The sequence below is a fragment of the Ptychodera flava genome, unplaced genomic scaffold (assembly GCF_041260155.1).
Source record: "Ptychodera flava strain L36383 unplaced genomic scaffold, AS_Pfla_20210202 Scaffold_31__1_contigs__length_3010019_pilon, whole genome shotgun sequence".
Classification (NCBI taxonomy): domain Eukaryota; kingdom Metazoa; phylum Hemichordata; class Enteropneusta; family Ptychoderidae; genus Ptychodera; species Ptychodera flava.
In genome coordinates, this window is record NW_027248353.1 from 1,030,168 (window position 1) to 1,053,773 (window position 23,606).

Below are 23,606 nucleotides of genomic sequence, written 5' to 3' on the forward strand. Positions count from 1 at the left end.
GAAAGCGGATGAGAATTGAACATCCACCTGGCATAGTCACATTCCGCATATTTTGGCATGAGATCAACATTATCAAAGTGATTTCAAACTTGCAATATGACCAGATTCACAGACCTAACTTTCTTTTAAGTCCAATACACCTAAATATAAATGTCTGTAGATAAAAGGAATATTGAATTCAAAAGTAGTTGAGATGGAGTACAAATTCAGCTAGTTTATAGCTGTAGGTAGCCTTTTCTCCATCAGATATTATATTATCATCACTGGTTGTAACTTAAAGTACACAGCTGAAGAAATTGAACACAACAGTCAATGAACTCCATCCTACCATACGAGAGGACACACTACTCCAAGAAGTATTCCCAGAAAAGCCTTTCATAGCTTACAGGCAGCCTCCGAACATAAAATAACGCATTGTCAACAGTAAACTTCCTACAACCATCCAATCCATGGAACAACACCCTGTAATAAAGCCAGGTGTAAACTGTGTTTACATTCATCTGGTCATTCAACAAGGTTACTGTGTCACTGGTTTGGTTGGAGGGTGTTTATTTTAAGATTAAGATGAAGGCAAGTAAAGATCCATACTTTTAAATTTGACTTATTCCAACTTCAGAACTGACCATGATTCCCAGTCTGGCACAGTGTATTTGTCAGCATTCCTAACATTCCTGCTTATTTGCCAGTGTATATGCTAGCAGGAGAGAGAACACATCCTTCAAATTAAAAGTAGATTTCTGTCAAAATGCTTCACACTTTCCATATCCCGGTTCAGCAGCATTGCAATTCCTGGAGAAGAATCATGAAAAATGCCAAGCAGTCAACCTGTCTGTCAGGTGGAATCTCGTCTTCAAATGTCCCATTTTACCGCTATCAGTACCAAATTTTTTATCCATTCAGATATCTCATTTGTCTTTTTAGCACCTTGGTATGCAAAGTACTGATGGGAGAAAACCACACATTTCAATAAAGCATACAGATACAAATATTTAGGAAAAATACATAAATTTTCTCTTTTCACTACACACAGAAAGTTTTGAACAAGGAATGTTAAAATAAAGCATACAGATACAAATATTTAGGAAAAATACATAAATTTTCTCTTTTCACTACACACAGAAAGTTTTGAAAAAGGAATGTTTTGATATAGCGATAGTGAAAGTACTCAGGCCATTGATTACTTTATAGGTTTGTATTGTTTAATCATGTTTTGCACAGATTTAACATATTAGACATTCCATTAACTTTGATTAATCTATTGTATAATTAGACCGAAGTATGACAACGTTAACACAATTCACAGGTCTGCTTCAATTCAGTGCACTGAATTTTGATCAAAGTAATAATGTACAATTATTTGTTAAATATGTAAATGAAGTGTGAATCTGTAAACACGCCTGCCAATATCTCGAACAGTGAGACCACAGCACAGCCTGAGTGCCTACAAGGTTATATCAAAAGTGGTTGAATCATTCTCTCGATATAGCCTACTGTGCACATTTACTAATTATGCAAATGATCACAAGGTGTAGATCTTTTTATGATTCTTCTATGTATCAAATTCCGTCACATTCTGAGAAGTAGATTTCGATTTATGATAGGAACAAAACCAATGTACCGCGGACACACTCACATACTCAACTACAAATACAAATGGACATTGTGGCAACATAGGACACCATTCGGCCATGTTTCAGCTTGATTTTATTTATCATCATTATATATCTAGAGATTCAATACAAAGACTAAGGAGATGTTTCATAAATTTTAATTTGGCTAAAAATAAAGTAATGACAGGATGTTAGTATTTATTACATTTTCATGAATGAACACAAGGAATAACATTATTAGCCTACAGAGGGCGCTGTTCAGTCAGCTATATGTCCAATGCATTTGTGTGTCATAGTATAATCAGCTACCATTCAAATATCTAATTATTGATTGAATTCAACACAAAATCTCTGCAAACACATGGAGCCTCTCAATTGTAGTTGATGACCCTTGTCTGCTTTAAAAAGTATTTCTGTGAGCAGAATAGTAGAGAAGTGCAAGTTCCTGATCCTCTACATCAAACTTTCTTTTAAAAGGGAATCTTCTGTAAAATTTAGATATATGGTAATGTTTTTATTATCTCTTGTGATTTTGAAACAGTAAACCAGCGGTGTTTTCCCCCAAATTAAAGCCCCTGTAGCTGTAACTCTTGAAATTTGTTGACCTGAAAAAGACTTTCTATTTTCTCTGGTTGTCTTTAAATTCTAGAGATTTAAAGAATATAGTCTTTTACCACTGAAAAATTGGACAAGTAAATTTAAATTTTAACTGTTATTGTGATTTCCCGCCATTTTAAAAAATTGGTAATATTACAAAGAAAACAAAGCATATGATGTCCCAGTGGAAATCATTCAGCACTATGCATTATATTGGACTACTCTGTTGTTTCTGTAAAGATTCAAATGCATATATGCATGACGTTCAATGTTTGTGCTTTATTTGCACGAGGGTGCCATTTTATGTTTGGGCAAACGTTTATTATTTATCTTGCTCAAAATTGCACATGTAGTCCCAGTGGACAGTTTATTATACTTGTATAAACACCTTTCAATGAGTACATTCCCATGAACTTGTTTTAGTTTGGAAGTAAAATCACAAAAATAATGCTAAAAGATACAGCTATTGGACCTTTAATATTATATTTTATCACACATTTTGCACAATCAATATTGACAATAAGGTTCATCAACTGTTAGAACAAAAATCCATCTGATAAGGTTTGATTGATGCATTCAAATCGGAAACCATTCAAGATTTTATGATAAGTGAAGGATCCCCCCCCCCCCCCAATTATTACACGGATTGTACAAGACGATGTCACTTTGGGGTAAGCTTGGAATTTGAATTCTAGGAAGAGAGGCTATGTTTTCTCAATAAGTTTAAATAAAGCCATGTTGATCTTGACTGATACCAATGTAAGGGTAGCACACTGTTGATCAACTCTTTTACTGCGGCATGAGCTTTTGAAGACAGCACTCTCCTTCATCAGATGAAGACTGTTGTTTTGCAAAGCCCACAGTAAAACTGTTGAACAACAGTGTGCTACCCTAAACAATATTGGTATGTTTATTCAGCAATGACAACAGAGATGACATAAGTATCCCAGAAGACAGAGACAGAAAAAAATAATTAACGGAACAACAAATCTTTTAAAATCAAAATTTGACTAGTTCCATGGTTATGAACACTTTCTTTCAATAAAGTTCCCGCAGTGACAATGGGGTTCTGAACACTGTCATAATCTGTGTCCAATAATACGTGTACTTTATGATGCAACCAGAGTCTCAGTTAGTTAGTAAGCTGAAGAGTGAATCAGGATAAAGTGTGGTTGGACCCGCCATTATGTTAACTGCATGTCAATTATCATACTCTGTACATTTTTGATGAGAAAAGATTGAAATTTTATGATTAGTCTTTCCATATTCAATATTTTATCTGTTTGTGTTTTTGGCATAAATGATGTACACCTTTTCACCACAAGATACAGTGATATTTCTTTGAGCACACTGCAGGCACAGTCAATGCAAATTAACGTTGCTCCCTGTGTTGCTATGGTGTCTTGGAGTAATTGACAATGTTTATCACTGCAATTCATCTTCCAGTCCAGTCTATCCCATTTCTGGGTCAAACTTCAGTGTCATTCTCAATGGTAGAGAGCATGGCTCCATCAATTGGCTGAAAATATACATTAAATGTCATTACAACATCCGATGATGCAATGTTGTTTACTTGAAGTGTTTTAAAATATTTACAACCTTGCTGCAGCTCAGTATTGTTGACAGAGTAAAATATTAGCAGTGAAACATACAATGTACAGTGTAATACATATATATTGACCTTGTGAAATATCCCTATCAACAAACAGAAAGACATAGCTTGCACTAACACGAGCATAACATGAAGTACACTATAAAGTTTACAATAGATGTCTTATAGATCCCTTACAACAAACAGAAACACAACTTCCTCTGATCTTTCTTGCTTACACACACATAAACATGTTGATTTTAATTGTCTAAGCCCTATAGTAATAGAGTTACTAAGCCCTATAGTAATAGAGTTTTAACAGTGGTATATGTGTCACAGTAGTCTTCAGGGTATTTTGACACTTGAATTTTGATGATCGGACATGAAATTGGTAAAATGGGGAAAACATACTGAATCGGATGCAAACTTGATTCAATTTTTCTGACCAATCAAAGTTTGTTTTAATATAATTCCATTCACAATTAACACATGCACTACATGCATTCTCCGAATGCTGGTAGCATGATTTTCTGTTAAAAGTAGTTAATTTGCTAGATCCTGCGACCAGAACAGTAAATGATAGAAAATGCATATTTGACTGTAGAGGGCACTCTTCTATTAACTGGCTGAATGATTCGCCATCCACAAACACACTTCAATAGATTCTGATGATAGCAGTAGTCTTGTACGCTGACAGAGGACAATGGTATCAGAAGTGAAAGAACAGCTACCACACTGATGTTTTCCCTTGATTTCTTCATTAAACTTCAATGGTAATTGGTTTGTTTGCAAAAAATGGAGAGCTATTACTTTTGATTTTGAATTTTGTTCACAGAATGAAGTACAATTTTTCCCCGAGTTATTTTGATCAATTGCATTAACTCCATGGTTTTCAAAACAGTGTTTTTGTTTTTAATGTCAACCACAATTACTTGCTATACTTCTCAAAGCATGTTGATATTGACAGTATTCAGTTCCTCCACCTGTACAGGTGTAAAGTGCATTGTTGTAGTTGACAAGTGAATCAGTGTGGACTAGAATTCAAATGGAAACAATTACAGTGTATTATACATGTACTTGTAATAACATGATATATAGCAGGTTTTTCACCATGCTTTGGGAGTAGAACAACACCTTTACTTTTGACATATAAAACTAAATAGGTGAAAAAAAATCATCAAAATTTACATTAACTGACTGTTTGAGAGCAGTATCCAGGTAAGTTTTACACGGCTTGTGCTTGGTATATCAATAGCAGTTCTGCTTCACAAGCAACAGACATTACTGGATCCCCATGTACTTATCTACAAATAGCAGAGACACTGTGTTAACAGTGGCACTTTGAAGTTAATAAGATCTACATGGACAACCAGCCTCACAGTGTAATTTAATAAAATATTTCAGTCCTGCTCCCTTTTCTGATGAGTGAGAGACCATTCAGGTTTGTTTTGTATAAGTCGCTCAATTCCTACAGAGGTCAACGTCATCTCTGAGTTTGATAACCAACATAAAAGGATTACACTTTCCTCACCTGGAACCTCTCTGTACTTCTATAAGATGAACATATATTGAGGAAATCATTCACCTCAACAAATACTCATGAAAACTCTGTGATCCAAGGTCAAGTTGATAATTGTGAATAATCCAATAAAACAGCCTGTCTTAGATCATAGTCATGAATGTAAACATGTTTTCCTTCACAGACAGGTGTCCTGTTGACTTTTGTTTTCATAGTTTGTTTTTAATGTCAACCATAATTACTTGTTCTACTCCTCAAAGCATGTTGATATTCATAAGGCTTTGTTCTCCAGCACTTCAATTCAAATTTCGTAAAGAATAAATTGCTTATTTACTTTGCAATTTTCTCAAAACACTAGGGTAGCTACTGGTATTTTTGACAAAACTGATTAACATTAGAAATTAAAATTAGGAACCCTAAAGTCACATTGTTACCACCCGAAATAAATGGCAATGGTAATAAAAAGAGGCAAAAATGCTGACATGGAAAAATTGTCAAAGCTCAGTAACAGGACTGTACAACACATGTGAAATTTATACATTTACCTGTTTTTCAAACACCGTAACTGTGATGTGTCCTCACTTTGTACCATGCACACTACGGTATACTATAATACCAACTGACAGAAATCATGGATGGAATCTAGATAACTGAAAAAAAAAGATTAGCATGTGTTTGAGTCACCACCAACTGATATTGAGAATAAAGCACTTCAAACTGAAAATCACATATAAACGATAAAGCCCGAGTACGAGGGCTCTTCTGGTATATAAAGTCCAACCCAACGATAAAATGTTCAGGCCGCAGGCCGAGACATTTTATCGTTGGGTTGGACTTTATATACCAGAAGAGCACGAGTACGAGGGTTTTATCCGACTTAAAAACTATCGCCCCTAACTGATATATTTTTGTTTTCAATGTGTTTACGTGAACCGTTCCCTTTGTCAATGTAACATGTTTAGGATATGAATTAAAACTTGTACTTGTGAAATAGCCTTCCAAAGTAATGGAACACCCTATAAATGCCCTATAAAAAACAAACACCTCATCAACAAACTCCTCATCAGCAAACACCCCATCAACAAACATCCCATCAACAACACCTCATCAACAAACACCCCATCAACAAACACCCCATCAACAAACATCCCATCAACAAACATCCCATCAACAACACCTCATCAACAAACACCTCATCAACAAACACCTTATCAACAAACACCCCATCAACAAACACCCCATCAACAAACATCCCATCAACAAACACCTCATCAACAAACACCCCATCAACAAACACCTCATCAACAAACACCCCATCAACAAACACCCCATCAACAAACATCCCATCAACAAACACCCCATCAACAAACACCTCATCAACAAACACCCCATCAACAAACACCCCATCAACAAACACCCCATCAACAAACACCCCATCAACAAACACCTCATCAACAAACACCCTGTCAACAAACACCCATCAACAAACACCCCATCAACAAAAACTTCATCAACAAACACCCCATCAACAAACATCCCATCAACAAACATCCCATCAACAAACACCTCATCAACAAACACCCCATCAACAAACATCCCATCAACAAACACCCCATCAACAAACATCCCATCAACAAACACCAATCAACAAACACTTCATCAACAAACACCTCATCAACAACACCCCATCAACAAACATCCCATCAACAAACACCTCATCAACAAACACCCCATCAACAAACACCAATCAACAAACACATCATCAACAAACACCTCATCAACAAACATTCCATCAACAAACATCCCATCAACAAACACCCCATCAACAAACACCCCATCAACAAACACCAATCAACAAACACATCATCAACAAAAACCTCATCAACAAACACCCCATCGACAAACACCCCATCAACAAACACCCCATCAACAAACATGTCATCAACAAACACCAATCAACAAACACCATCAACAAACACCCCATCGACAAACACACCCATCAACAAGTCATCGTTGATGACACAGTCCCCACTTGTTAATAATGGGTACTTTGATTACATGTCCTCAGAGAGGATAGAGTCCTCTTCATTAATTAGGTCTGTGATAAAAATACTTTGATACAGATGGCGCTCAATGGCCAAAAATGAGTTCCATGGTGATGAAAACATAAAACCAATGTAGGCCACCATCCTAAAGTTCATAAAATGAGTCAACTAGGAATTAATCAACAGGATGTTGCAAAACATTTTTGCATACAATTCTTACTGGTACCATATTTCATAAAGTTTGATGCAGTATTTACAACACTATGAAATCAACATCTGTATCAAGTTTCATCACATTTGACGTTGTATTAATTTGTGGCTATATCACCCTAATTAGGAAAGTTCATTACTTATGCAATTACAAATTAATTAAAATGACACTGATAAATGTCTTTTTCAATGTTAAAGCAATGTGAGCTTAACATCGGTTAACATCTGTATAAAGTTTCATGAATTTGATGCAGTACATATTTCTTGACATATCAGCCAACTAAAAAACTTCAATAATTGACATGTTACTGCTACATGACGTGAAACAAATTGACGAGCATATGTATGAAATAGGTCAATGTCAACTTTGAATGATACTGGTGGAAATATGTCTGAGTTATGGCTCTGTACATGAAAACATCGTAATAAAATGGCTGCCTAGCAACCATATTGGATCGTATCACATAAAAAATCGATGTACATATGTATGACATAGGTCAATGTCCTTGTACCAACTTTGAATAAAATCAGTTGAGATATGCCTGAGTTATGCCTCTGTATATGAAAAAATCGTAACAAAATGACCACACAGCAGCCACATTGGATCGTATCACAAAACAAATTGACGCGCATATCTATGACATTGGTCAATGTCCTTGTACCAACTTTGAATAAAATCGGTTGAGATATGCCTGAGTTATGCCTCTGTATATGAAAAAATTGTAATAAAATGGCATCCTAGCGGCCATATTGGATTGTATCACAAAACAAATCGAGGTGCATATCTATGAAATTGGTCAATGTCCTTGTAGCAATGTTGAATAAAATCGGTTGAAACATGTCTGAGTTGTGGCTCTGTACATGAAAAAATCATAATAAAATGGCCGCCTGGCGGCCATATTGGATTGTATCACAAAAAAAATTGACGTGCATATCTATGACATTGGTCAATGTCTTTGTACCAACTTTGAATAAAATCACTTGAAACATGTCTGAGTTATGGCTCTGTACATGAAAAAATCGTAATAAAATGGCCGCCTGGCAGCCATATTGGATCGTATCACAAAGAAAATTGACGTGCATATCTATGACATTGGTCAATGTCCTTGTACCAACTTTGAATAAAATTGGTTGAAACATGTCTGAGTTATGGCTCTGTACATGAAAAAATTGTAATAAAATGGCCGCCTGGCGGCCATATTGGATCGTATCCCAAAACAAATCGACGTGCATCTGTATGACATATGAAGTAATCCTTGTACCAAGTTTGAATGAAATCGCTTCTTGCATCTCTGAGATATCTGTGTGAACGGACGGACGCACGCACACACGCACGCACGCACGCACGGACGCACGCACGGACATGACCAAACCTATAAGTCCCCCCGGACGGTGTCCGTGGGGACTAATAAACACCAACAAACACCTCATCAACAAACACCAATCAACAAACACCCCATCAACAAACACATCATCAACAAACACCCCATCAACAAGTCATCGTTGATGACACAGTCCCCACTTGTTAATGGGTACTTTGATTACAGGTCCTCAGAGAGGATAGAGTCCTCTTCATTAGGTCTGTGATAAAAATACTTTTGAATAAATTCGCTTGATACATGTGTGAGTTGTAGTTCAGGACATGGAAAAATCGTAATAAAATGGCCACACGGTGGCCATATTGGATCGTATCACAAAACAAATAAATGTGCATATGTATATGACATAGGTCAATGTCCTTGTAGCAAATTTGATTAAAATTGGTTGAGATATGCCTGAGTTACGGCTTGTACATGAAAAAATCATAACAAAATGGCCGCACAGCAGCCATATTGGATCGTATCACAAAACAAATTAATGTGCATATGTATGACATTAGTCAATCTCCTTGTACCAACTTTGAATAAATTCACTTGATACATGTCTGAGTTATGGTTCTGGACATGAAAAAATGTAATAAAATGGCCACACGGCGGCCATATTGGATCGTATCACAAAAAAATCAATGTGCATGTGCATGACATAGGTCAATATCCTTGTACCAAGTTGAATAAAATCGGTTGAGTTATGCCTGAGTTATGGCTCTGTACATGAAAAAATCCTAACAAAATGGCCGCAGAGCGGCCATATTGGATCGTATCACAAAACAAATTGATGTGTATAGCTATGACATTGATCAATGTCCTTGTACCAACTTTGAATAAAATCTGTTGAAACATGCCTGAGTAATGGCTCTGTACATGAAAAAATCGTAACAAAATGGCTGCACGGCGGCCATATTGGATCGTATCACAAAAAAAATTGACGTGCATATCTATGACATTGGTCAATGTCCTTCTACCAACTTTGAATAAAATCAGTTGAAACATGCCTGAGTTATGGCTCTGTACATGAAAAAATCGTAATAAAATGGCCGCCTGGCAGCCATATTGGATCGCATCACAAAACAAATCAACGTGCATCTGTATGACATATGAAGTAATCCTTGTACCAAGTTTGAATGAAATCGCTCCAGGCATCTCTGAGATATCTGCGTGAACGGACGGACGGACGGACGGACGGACGGACGGACGCACGCACGGACGCACGCACGCACGGACATGACCAAACCTATAAGTCCCCCCGGACGGTGTCCGTGGGGACTAAAAAACACCAATCAACAAACACTTCATCAACAAACACCCCATCAACAAACACCCCATCAACAAACACCCCATCAACAAACACCAATCAACAAACACCCCATCAACAACACCCCATCAACAAACACCCCATCAACAAACACCCCATCAACAAACACTTCATCAACAAACACCCCATCAACAAACACCCCATCAACAAACACCCCATCAACAAACACCCCATCAACAAACACCCCATCAACAAACACCTCATCAACAAACACCTCATCAACAAACACCCCATCAACAAACACCCCATCAACAAACACCCCATCAACAAACACCTCATCAACAAACACCCCATCAACAAACACCCCATCAACAAACACCAATCAACAAACACATTAATACAGAAAGCATAATAATGATAGTAAATATCTAATCTCAAATTGTAATGCTGAAAAGAGAAGTGTTGTTGATGTATCACATATGCACAACATTGTTATGGTCAAAATAAACATCCCATTATTTGGTCATAGAGTTTGTAGATTCTATTGTTGTTATCAATGCATAGGTCAGCTACCCCAGTGAGTCACTGCCTAATTTCTACAATCACTGTTTACCTTATGTACATATTACACAATACCTTGCATAATGGAAAAGACCATCCTTGATTTCATTCATTGTGGATTGTGGAATATGCTAGAATGACATCTGATTTTAAAGGTAAAATATAATTATCATGGGGTGTGATCATGATGTTTTTCATTGCAAGTCTATTGCTACAATGTATTAATGTATTTACTGTCACTCTCTTAGAGGATGATTTCCTGTTCTTTTTCTAGCGTTTGTAAACTAGTAGATTGGCACAAAACTTACATTGTAAACTAGTAGATTGGCACAAAACTACCATTGTAAACTAGTAGATTGGCACAAAACTACCATTGTAAACTAGTAGATTGGCACAAAACTTACATTGTAAACTAGTAGATTGGCACAAAACTACCATTGTAAACTAGTAGATTGGCAAAAAACTACCATTGTAAACTAGTAGATTGGCACAAAACTACCATTGTAAACTAGTAGATTGGCACAAAACTACCATTGTAAACTAGTAGATTGGCACAAAACTACCATTGTAAACTAGTAGATTGGCACAAAACTACCATTGTAAACTAGTAGATTAGCACAAAACTACCATTGTAAACTAGTAGATTGGCAAAAAACTACCATTGTAAACTAGTAGATTGGCACAAAACTACCATTGTAACTAGTAGATTGGCACAAACTAACATTGTTTTTTATAAGGTAACTGTAATAATTCACTGAACCTAAATAAACACAACCCTTCTAAAACTACATATAATTAATTTTATTTAATTAGCTCAATTGCTTAATTAACCCTTTTCTTGCAAAGTAGCACTGTACCAGTATATCCAATTTGGTGCATTTGAACAAATTACTGAACATTTGAAGGCTTCTGAAATCACATATACAGTACACATGGTTTTTATGGACGTAAGCTATTGGAACAGACCAAGCTAAATGTGTGGTAATACGTCCCGTACAGTTTTGGGTCAATACTGCTTTTCACTGAGTCGGCTGATGGGGAAGTGATACAGTCTGGCAGGAAAAAGGTTAATTAATTGGTCCAACTACATTAAAAGGTTTTAACTATAATAAGAGGTACACAATTTTATGGAAAGCCGTCACTGTCTTAGGCAGCTGTTTCCAACCAAACAATGTGCATTGGCATTATGATTATACCATTAACATTATGATGATGTTCATTTACTCTATTGTGATGCCGATTTACACAATAGTGATGTCCATTTACATCGTGATGATGTCCATTTACATTATGATGATGTACATTCACATCGTGATGATGTCCATTTACATATGCTGATACTCTTTTACATTATGATGATGTCCATTTACATTATGATGATGCCCATTTATATCATTGTGACGGGCATTTACATAATGATGATGTCCATTTACATCATGATGATGGGCATTTACGTAATGATGATGGGCATTTACATTATGATGACACCCTTGTACATTATAATGATGTCCATTTACATGATGATAATGCCCATTTATATCATGATGATGTCCATTTACCTTATGATGATGTCCATTTACATAATGATGATGTCCATTTATATCATGGTGATGTCCATTTATATCATGATGATGTCCATTTATATCATGATGATGTCCATTTACATTATGATGATGTCCATTTACATTATGATGATGTCCATTTACACCATGGTGATGTCCATTTATATCATGATGATGTCCATTTATATCATGATGATGTCCATTTATATCATGATGATGTCCATTTACATTATGATGATGCCCATTTGCATTATAATGATGTGCATTCACATTATGATGATGTCCATTTACATTATGATGATGTCCATTTATATCATGGTGATGTCCATTTATATCATGATGATGTCCATTTACATTATGATGATGTCCATTTACATTATAATGATGGTCATTTACATTTTGATGATGTCAATTTACATTATAATGATGTGCATTCACATTATGATGATGTCTATTTACATCGTGATGATGGGCATTTACATTATCATGATACCATTTACATTATGATGATGTCCATTTACATTGTAATGCTGTCCATTTTCATCTTGATGATAGCAAATGACGTTATGATTATGGGCATTTACATAGTGGTGATGTCCATTTACATTATGATGACGGCCATTCACATGTTTGTGATGTCCATTTATATCATTATGATCCACATTTGTGTCATGATGATACCTATTTACAATAGTGCTCATAACTTTATGATGATGTCCGTACAATTTGTGGTGATGCTCTATCACATCGTTATGGGGCCATTTACTTCGTTATGGGGGCCATTTGCTTCGTTATGTGGGCCATTTACTTCGTTATGATGGTCAAATTTCCCAGAACCCCATGCGAAATCTTAGACATGCGCATTCGTTTAAACTAGCTGAAACGTTTGTCGGAGATCGAGAGTAATACTCAACACAGTATCCAGTAAGAATGGATAGTATCTTGAGAGAGTTATCTCTGCAAACACTTACGCCAAGATTCCAACAACAGACGCACGTCCTGTTTCACTGTGACAGAGAAAAACCGCAATCGGAGAAGGAGATATGGCGGTCCGACGACTACATGGAGTGATGGACTCATTTAGCGACAATGACATTGACTCCACTCTACGCGTAATAAGATACATACTCTAGACGACAAGCCGAAAGGAAGAGAAGAGAGAGAGAGAGAGAGAGAGAGAGAGAGAGAGAGAGAGAGAGAGAGAGAGAGAGAGAGAAATCAATCAATTGCAAGCTATTAGGGTAGAGAGGGAGGGTGGGGAACGCTCTGGGGTTGAAGCCAGTTCTGATTAACTATTAGGTAGCCTCGTCCGTAGACCGTCCCACTCACAGCCCCGAACCCGGCCCATTTAAACTACAATAAAACAAGTATTATTGTTGCCTATGCCTATACTGATAACATACAGACAGACACAAGTGTTGGGGGTCAAGGTCAACAACTTTATTCCCATGTTGACTGTCTAGGAGCCGATTTCCGCCAAAGCCCCCAATATTAGTAGTAGGCGCTAGCCCTCCGGCGCCCTGAAATAGCGTCATAGTCGCTATTGATTGCTTTCTTAGGTAACTTTTAATACAAGCACGGACACTCCATTTTATGAAAAGATCGTTTGTGATCTAAGTCGAGGACTAGCAAACACGAGACTACCCTCTGGGGTATCCATCGACTACCTCATATGTAACGTAGTAAAAAAACCAGCAAATACACGGATCATTCCAACCATTATCTTTGTGTAAAAATATATTCATATTTTAACCATGGCTCTTACACGGAAACCATTGGGACAAAATAAACTTCATCAAAGTTTAGTGCCTGAAACCAATAACCTATCAGATAACGGTCCACTTTGACGTTGACGTAATATAAATATACTCAAACCAGTAATCACATCCTCCCTTGCTACGAATAGAACAAGCTCAAACGTTTGAGACGAGTACAGATAGCGATGTCTCCGTATGTACGGCCTGCTCGCTTAAACTGAGCACATATTGGGAGGACTCTATCAACACAGGAGAGTGAACTGAAAATTACTGCAGCTGAGCTTACTTCTGGATCAACCCTCGAGTCGTTTTCTAACGACACTCCTCATGGTCTATAAAACGAGCATCTAAAACAAATCCTTCTTACAAAATCATAGCTCGTTATGTAACTTTGACCAATATGTGAAGGAGTAAGCATTCCGTCGATATCCGGAACGACAACCGAAAAGTCCGGTGAGTTAATTCAAACACACTTTGCCCATATCGCTCAAACAGTTAAAAGGTTTCACGATAGCGATTTTAACGACGGGGAATCTGATTTTTTTTGTCTCCGTTTTATGCCACAACTTATCGTATAAAAACCAAGATGCAATCTGTCATCGAATTGGTACTGCAATCAACCAAGCTAAAAGATTGCTGATCAATACAAAAAACAGCATCTGGCAAAGAAAATAAAAAAACCGAGAAAGCTGCCATATTAAGTAATCAAAGTTGGCGGCATGAATTAAATAAACCAATACTCTCCTCAGACCAAACCGATTTCAAAGGCCGTTTACAGCAAATATTGTTAACGAAACCATGAAACCTGGGAATGGCTAAACACAGAGAAATAAGATTTATTTCTCGAAACAGCCTTTCACAACATGCTTTTCAAATACCGGAAAGCAGGCACCAATATCGACCCGAAATCTATTACAAAGTCCATGAAAAATTGACACAAAACCAAAAGTTCGGATAATCGATTTAAATGTCTAAAACAAACTAATCGTTGACAGATTAGTACAACATTTACTGTTAACATAACGAGCACTAGCAACGCTCAAAATATGCCCTAAAACAAAAATCCTTATGAGCGTCCAGGAATTTCGGTCTATGCTGGGTCATGTTAATTATAATATGACACCACACACCCGATCGCTCACTATAGAGTCAGTCAATAGTGGCTAACTCTCTCAATAACGAATCTGGCTTCTCCTCGAGGACGAAGATGACTTCATCACACAACCAAGCGGAGGGGATACAAAACAAGAGAGCGACTGATGAAGGAACCCCATTTTTGGTTCCGAAACAGCGTTAAGACGAATCACTCAATCAACGAACCGGTTTACTGGGGACCCCGATCACAAAGCACTATCGATTCACCGATTTCTCGCCATGTATTCAACACAAAATAAATGCAATGATCCTTTTATTCACCATATCGTAATATTAATATATAAAAAAACTTGGTAGGGCCGATGTGTGGAGTTGCCCTCATTTTCCTTTATATTGAAATTTAGAATAAACATAATGTCAATAATTATCATGGTATGCAAATAGCCATCACTATAAAGTTAATGAGCATCATCATAATGTAAATAGGCATCGTCATAATTTAAATGGGCATCATTATAATGTAAACGGGTATCATCATAATATAAATGCCCATCACCACGATGTAAATGGGTATCATCATGATGTAAATGCCCATCATCATGATGTTAATGGGTAAAATCATGATGTAAAAGGGTATCACCATAAAGTTAATGAGCATCATCATAATGTAAATGAGCATCATCATATGTAAATGGTTATCATGATCATGTAAATGAACATCATCATAATGTAAATGACCATTATTATAATGTAAATGGACATCATCATGATATAAATGGACATCACCATGGTGTAAATGGACATCATCATAATGTAAATGGACATCATCAAAATGTAAATGCCCATCATCATAATGTAAATGGGTATCATCATAATGTAAATGGACATCATCATAATGTAAATGGACATCATCATAATGTAAATGAACATCATCATAATGTAAATGGACATCATCATAATGTAAATGGACATCATCATAATGTAAATGGACATCATCATAATATAAATGGACATCATCAAAATGTTAATGACCATCATTATAATGTAAATGGACATCATCATAATGTAAATGGACATCATCATAATATAAATGGATCATCATAATATAAATGGACATCATCATAATGTAAATGAACATCATCATAATGTAAATGAACATCATCATACTGTAAATGAACATCATCATAATATAAATGGACATCATCAAATGTAAATGGACATCATCATAATGTAAATGGGTATCATCATAATGTACATGAACATCATTATAATGCAAATGGACATCATCATAATATACATGAATCATCATAATGTAAATGGACATCATCAAAATATAAATGGACATCATCATAATATGAATGACGTCATCTAAATGTAAATGCCCATCATCATAATGTAATGAACATCATCATACTATATGGACATCATCATAATATAAATGGACATCATCAAAATGTTAATTACCATCATTATAATGTAAATGGACATCATCATAATGTATATGGGTATCATCATAATATAAATGGACATCACCATAACGTAAATGCCCATCATCATAATGTAATTGAACATCATCATAATGTAAATGGGCATCATCATAATATAAATGGACATCATCAAATGTTAATTACCATCATTATAATGTAAATGGACATCATCATAATGTAAATGGGTATCATCATAATGTAAATGGGTATCATCATAATGTAAATGGGTTTCATTATAATGAAAATGGACATCATCATAATGAAATGGGTATCATCATAATGTAAATGAACATCATCATAATGTAAATGGACATCATCATAATGTAAATGGACATCATTAAGATGTAAATGGTCATCACTATTATGTAAATGGCATCACAATAGAGTAAATGAACATCATCATAATGTTAATGGTATAATAATGATGCCAATGCACATTATTGAGTTGGAATCACCTCCCTAAGACAGTGACGGCTTTCCATACAATTTGATCTCCTTGGGTATGGAAGATTTTTACAGGAACAATACCAACATGCAACAGATTACCTCACCTTTGAAATAAGGCTCCAGCTATGGATGGTATGTACACAGTCCCTCTATCACATATAGAGGGACTGTGGATGGTAGGATGGTTTTGTCAGAATAGCCTGTACTTGATGTCCATTGTTCTTCTTAACTATTGGTCAGGTGTGTGATGACCTGTCAACAAAAGTTTTATGATATTAAGAATGGGATACTGATAAAGTTTCCACATTTATGCTGCAGCTTTAAATATATTTTTTTTCCAATTGGAATTGTGCTTCTGTTGTTAAGGAAATAATGAGAAATCATTTTGTGTTTATACAATTTTAAGAGTTCATGAAAACTGCTCTGAAAAACTCCAAAATGACCACAAAATGACCATTTCAGTTCTAATATTCAAAAGTTTGTGTATCAGGAGGGGGCCAACCATTCCTTACCTCCTCAAAGAAATGGAATAATTGTGTCCATCCCCTCTTTGCATTTGCAGTACTGTTTCAAGTCCTGCCCAGAATGCTTATAAGCCTACTATCTAGAACTATAGGTTAATCACTGATCAGTGTACGTAGTTCTGTTTGTTCACAGACTGACAGTCAGTCCAAAATGACTTCTATTGCAATCACCATTTCCTCCAACTTTAATATGCTGTTACTCTCCAGCTTCCTGATGCAGAAGTGTTTTGTGATACCCCAGCAGTTCCATGTCAACTTTTAGCTGTCATGTCATTAGTCTGGCAGAGACCCTGCGATTCACGTTCTTCCCTGTTGGAACACGCGGTACGCGCGCGCCCTTCAGAGACGCGACGTGAATCCCAGGGTCTGGACGTTCTTGCAAGCGACCGGTCGGATTTCTGCCTGATCCGGGTACTTTATAGAACTCCACAATCCGTTAATCAAAACAAAAATGACAGGTATAATAGTTTGATAGATGTAAGTCACAATCAAGTTTTTAAAGTCTTATGAAAACCTCATCAATACTCCAGCACAAGTAAATAAAATGGTTAAGGCCAGAGAGAAAAAAAATCTTGTTCATCGGATTTTTGGGACCAAGTTCCAGGAGCGGCGAGCGAAAATTTTTTATTTTTTTTAGGCCGAAGGTAAACGCGGTTCTCTGGCATTTTTGCACAGATGCAGACAAGGCAAGATAATTGTTTCCCTTTTTACCAGAAATATCTCAGACAAGAAACACTGATACTTGTAACTGAATTCAATACTATATTTCCCAACAATAACATAGGCCATTACATTCACAGTTAGTGTTTGCACAACATATTCTGAGTATTTCAACATTCTCTCAGAATAAAACTGAAATGTACAGCAAATCACTGAAATCCAACAATTCAGTATTGTCCTTTAATATTGTCCTGGTGGGACCTAGCATCTGAGTTTTTTCATTTTACTTTGGCCCCATGTTTTGGCTTCTTTACCACTGTCTCTATACATTTTACACAATGGTCTAACAACACTGCTGTACTGTGATCGGAGTGAAGTTATATAGTCATCATTCAGATCGTACTTTAACATCGACTCAACCATGTGTTTTGTCATTGCCGTAATTTTTTATACTTTCGATGCAATTTTCATTCAATCGGATGGACCGTCCATCTACTGTCACGATCTTGTTGCACAAATCGCCGAACGTAATCAGGACAAACACTGAATAGCGTCTTTGGAACTAACTGTTGGCCATCACGTCGAATGTTGGCGATCAAATTAATACTCATGATGTGACATGTACTAACCTTTACAAAACGAGGAAATTTCTGGCCAAATCGACCCACTTTGCCTCATGATTCGCCAAATTCAGACGTCACAACAACATGTTGGCAATCAACTAAGTCCAAACACCAGTGAAACACGTCGGAAGTCTCATTCAAAATACCGTGCCCGCGAAAACCCGACAAAGTGTAGGGCGCCACCAGCGGCAGTACTAAAAATATTTGTAATGCGGAAGTAAGAATTTACCGCGATCAAAAAAAAAAAAATTCCAAATAGCCAAAGTAGAAGCGGCGATTCCGATGAATAATTTATTTTTTCTTCCTGGCCTAAAGACATTTTTAACAAAAAACTTGGTTAGGATAATGCAAACAAAATTCAAAGTTTGTCTCATGATACTTTGTGAAACCCGGACTAAAGTTCATTATAAACTCAATCTGTATAAATATATAACTTTTCCAATAGCTAACTCCATAGAGAGATCCACTATATAACATGTCATACAATAAAACTAAGAATTTTTGAGGAAAAAGGAGTTTTATCTATGCTTGTTAAAACATTTGCAGAAAATCCCATAAATTATAATTGTTTGTTGATCATGATTTCAAACATTTCAAGGTCTTTCTAGAGATATATTTGAATTAAGAGTTTGATCAATAACTATTTTTGACAGTTATGTCATAAGATGATTTAAAAAGAATTAAAACACTGACTGAAAGCAATTTCTCAATGAATATTAATTATTTCAAATTTGGTGAAAATCCATCCAAGATGAAGGAGTTGTGTCCTCTTTTGTAGTTCTAAGATTCTTATAATGAATTAATTGAATAGTTATTAAAATTAAATAGTTATAAAATACTTTGAATAAATTACAACTTTTGCAAAACACTTCAAAAAAGCATCAAGAATTTTATTAGGATCTACTGTTTCAAATTGGGTGAAAATCGAGGCAAAAATAAATGTCAATGGTCAACTGTGGCACTTCATTCACTTTTTCTGTCAAAAGCAGTGATATTGGCATTATTTTTCACAAAAAAAGAATGAAAATATGGTTTTCAAACATGTTGCCATGGTAACGGTGGTCTAATGGGCTAGTTTCTGATGTGTTTGTCGATTTCTGTTGTTGCCATGGTAACACGTTTAGGTCAATGTCATGTTTTGATTACAAAAAATAGCTTTTGTGAAGGTAGTCTGCTGTGATGACCTTTGACCTACATTTGTAATGGCAGGTATTGTTCCCAAAGACACAGTCAGAAGATTGTCAAGGCATGGCAATGGACCAGGAGAAGTCTGGGAGCCATGTGGATTGACAATAAACCAGAATGAACAAGTAGTTGTCAGTGACAGTGGAGATGGTACCCAGCCTGGCAGTGTGAAGACAGTAACAGCAGACACTGCACAGATCATATCAACAATCACTTTTCATGGCTTGCCAAATATTTTCAGACCAACAGATGTGAAAATGTCTAAAACAAATTTGTATTACATTGCCGACAATGGCAACAAATGCATTCTAGTGTGCGATGCAAAGAGTAGATTGAAACAAATAATAGATATTGGTGAAGTGAAAGCACCTGAGATATGTCTTGGTCCAGACAACACTGTTTTTGTAGCAGACTGGAATGGCCGTGTGATAAAATACAGCAAGGCTGGTGAAATGATTTCAAGTAAACAACTCAGTACACCCTACATTACCATGAATAGCAAATATCAACTCATAGTGTCATGTTATGATGAACATTGTATCTATGTTTTGGACAGTAATCTCAACACATTGCACACATTTGGACATGAACACTTAGTAGAGCCACATGGAGTCAGTGTTGATGCAATTGGAGAAAATATTTATGTAGCAGATGAGAATAAAGTAAAGATCTTTAGTGCACAGGGTGAATACCTGACAGATGTAACTGTAGATGGAAAGCCTTGGTTCATTGCAGTGTTTGCAGACGGTAGAATAGTTTATACAGACAGTGATGTCAGTGATCGCACTGTGCGTGTAATTTACACGTAAGAAATATGAGAAGACAGTTTATGCAAGTATTGCAGCAAATACAACTCTACAACACAACAACACCATCCAAAGTGAAAATTCCTCTTTTTTCACCAAAACTCTCTCAATATTTCTCAGCCAAGTTTGGGCTAGAATTTTACGTTAGGACGTAAAGAAGAGACTCCAAGTGAAATTGAAGTCATTGGTTGAAATTTTGTATTTTTTTAAAGAGTAATTTTTTGTACAACTGTCAAGAAATTGTATTCTGGTTTGTTGAAGAGCAATTGTAATGAATGCAAGAATACAAATATTCTCATTTTTCTGAGAATTGTTGATATTTTCCCTGCCATGTTTGGGTTAGAATTTTACGTCTTGATGTAATTGATCTGGGAAAGTGGAAATTTTATGATCGGTTGAAATTTTATATTTGTTTAAAGAATATTTTGAAAATTGATGAAGGTATTGTTTGTATTCAATGGTTTGAGATGATTGCATTGCAAAATGTAAACATTATCATGGTTTTTCTTTTGAAATGCTTGAAATTTTCCATGGCATGTTAGGGTTAGAATTTCACGTCAGAATGTAATGAAGCTGAGAAAGTGAAAATCAAAGCGATCGGTTGAAATTTTCATATTTTTTACAAGTTGTGTTTTGATAATTTTATACATGATTGCATTGACAGTTGTATTCATTGAAACCATTGATCAAAGCATCGCTGTCAAATCTTGTCATATTTGCTGCAAATCAATAGATACAATGTTCAAACTTTACCTGTAGGTCGGCCGAGGTCCAAAGCACTTGTGATTTCTTACATTCCACTCCGATCACTCAAAAAGGTCAGAATTTCACGATTTTACACGGAAACACGGTCCGTTGAGTCTGCTACTAATCCAAGACACACTGTTCATGTTGTATACGTCCGCAGGTTTACCTCATCGCTATGATGAAAATAGTGCGTAAGAGATTGCTTCCGTGATTTTTAAGCGTGACATTTGAAGATTTTACTGATATTTTAAAGCAAGCTTTTTTGCTTGAAATTATTCTTCTTACATTTGTACAACAACATAGCATAAAAATCTTCTTTGTAAACAGTGGATGAAGTATGTTTACCCAACAAGATGAAATATCAATCCACTGTAGGGGCCGTTGAAAATGTACAACACACATTACGGACAACTCTATAAGTGTTTTGCCGTAAGCCTTTACCCGAATTCCCTAAGCTTTAATTTGAAGGCGAAAACTAGAACTAGAAAATTTTGATGTTCACTAACCGCAAATTTGAACAATTCATGCAAAAAGAGCCTAACAGATCTTGCCTTTCGTGGATTGAACATCGACCCCTGACATGATGTACGCTCGCTAGGTGGCGCCGTCATCGTTGAACCAGACCATCACAAGCGATTTCAGTGATCGCATTTAATCCCATACCGGTTCTTTTTTAAATTTGAAAGACGGTAAATATAAAAAAGTAGTTAATCATTCTATTTATGTTGAAGTTGTAAATATTATCGCTCTCAGATATGCAGGCCTATCATAGTTATTTTAATTAAGAATGTTCTATTTACTTTATGTGTTTCTGAACCTATCGACTTCTAGCGGAGTAAAGGGATTTGTCTGAACTTTTCATTGAGTTATTTCAATTCTATGTACATGTCTTTAAACAAATTACTTCTACATTTTCCAATAACAATGGTAGACTGAATAATTGAATTTTTCCATATACTTCTTTTGATATATGATCAAAATTGTCTTCAGCAAACGATAATGTTTGATATTGGTTGGTGTGGATTGTATTTTACTCTACGATACTCCGCGGAGCTTGTACTTTAAAGGAGATTTAAATCAATGTTTCCTAAACTTTGTGTGTTTTATCAGCATTAAAAAGCATATTTTCCGTAAACATCATTAAGACTGTCGATTACTTGATTGACTTGTATACTAAATATTTACCTATTGCCTGTAAAATTGTCAAAAATTACTGGAGATATATATCAAAGTATGACATCTGTCTGCGAAATCACTCATGCTAGTAAATTTGAACTTCAGACTTTTGAGAACTTTCTTTGTACTAAGTTAGTCATGGTATTTCGATACAAAATTATATATTCTATAAAAATAATCATGCTAAGGTCATTACTTCAGATTGTATTTTCTCATAGATAGATTGACTTGTTGTACACTTGTATGTTTTATCAACATGAAGTGATAAACATATTTTGGTCAGACATAAGTTAGACTTGGGGCATGTCGTCTTACTTTTAAAATTCTCTTCTGTTCCAGCAAAGCAGATTTGTGGGGGAGATCCCACTTGACCTGAATTTGTAAATTTTTGTATCCTACGAAGCCGAGAATTTTATTCGTATAAGTAGGAGTGGAAAGAAAATCTGAAAGTTACTTACTTTCAAGGTTTATTTGAAACATTGAGGTACCGTAGTAGAAGGGTTTATTGGCATTAGTAAAAACAACCCAAATAAACATAAATAAAAATGGCAGACTATTTCACAAATGTATACAGGAGAAATTTAAACTTTTATGTATTACATATTTTCAGCAACATTCTTATCAGCAGTTTTTCAAACTTGTAAATTTTCCTTTGACAGTAATAAAATGTAGAAAAGTAACGTAGGTGGTGAACCTGTTCGCTATGGATCGTTTTCACATTACTACGATATTTGTACGCCATAGTGTCGAACTGTCATCGGATTAACTTTGAC

General features: G+C 35.8%; 1 protein-coding gene across 1 annotated transcript in view; it reads left to right on the forward strand.

Annotated features, from left to right (window-relative positions):
* Positions 1-23,304, forward strand: part of LOC139127429 (uncharacterized) — a 53,145-nt gene extending 29,841 nt beyond the window's left edge. Inside the window, exon 9 of the mRNA XM_070693354.1 lies at positions 20,129-23,304. The gene's annotated coding sequence lies outside the window, so the exon portion shown is untranslated. The remainder of the gene's footprint in view (positions 1-20,128) is intronic.
* The last annotated feature ends 302 nt before the right edge of the window (positions 23,305-23,606 follow it).